Source organism: Cetorhinus maximus, chromosome 23, assembly GCF_964194155.1.
Source record: "Cetorhinus maximus chromosome 23, sCetMax3.hap1.1, whole genome shotgun sequence".
NCBI lineage: Eukaryota > Metazoa > Chordata > Chondrichthyes > Lamniformes > Cetorhinidae > Cetorhinus > Cetorhinus maximus.
This window is the reverse complement of record NC_135901.1, coordinates 42,277,524-42,278,118: the sequence shown is the minus strand read 5'-3', so window position 1 is coordinate 42,278,118 and position 595 is coordinate 42,277,524. Positions and strand designations below refer to the sequence as shown.

Sequence of the window (595 nt, the reverse complement as noted above, 5' to 3'; positions counted from 1 at the left end):
GAGACGAATTGGTTCCTCTTTAAAAAAGAAGCTGGCACAGAAGAGATGATCTAATGACCATCCAACCTGCTGTACCATTTGATGATGACATTGTTGATCAGTCTGTCTCCAGCATTCCTAATGAGAACAGCCGAATTCCATTTCTTCAAAACCAAGACCCAAAAATGCTATTGCGGAACTGCATTGTAGTCAGATGCACTTATCAGTGGAGTTTCTGTAGTGTAGTGGTTATCACGTTCGCCTTACACGCGAAAGGTCCCCGGTTCGAAACCGGGCAGAAACTTTACCGCAACTTTCACATTTAAGTAACAGGAAAAGCTGCGTTGCTCCTTCTTGTTGTTGAATATTAGCTGAATGCAGTGTCTCACAGCCGTATTGCACTTGCTTATCGCCTTATCTGTTGGAACTCGCCGGGTAACAGGAGAGTTGGCGATATCTGTCTTTTTTTGTTGTTTAATGATCCAATGACAATCCGGGACTGTGAGACAATGAATGCTGCTCCAGCTAACAGCAATCGCTGTTGTCATTGGCTGAAGAAGTCGGTTGTGTTCTAGAGAAACGTGTCATTTTGTCGGAGAAAAGTGTCTCTGTTGAA

At 43.7% G+C, this 595-nt stretch overlaps 1 non-coding gene across 1 annotated transcript; it reads left to right on the top strand.

Annotated features, from left to right (window-relative positions):
- The first annotated feature begins 210 nt into the window (after positions 1-210).
- trnav-uac (transfer RNA valine (anticodon UAC)) lies at positions 211-283 on the top strand. The gene has a single exon. It is a non-coding gene; the product is annotated as a tRNA-Val (tRNA).
- The last annotated feature ends 312 nt before the right edge of the window (positions 284-595 follow it).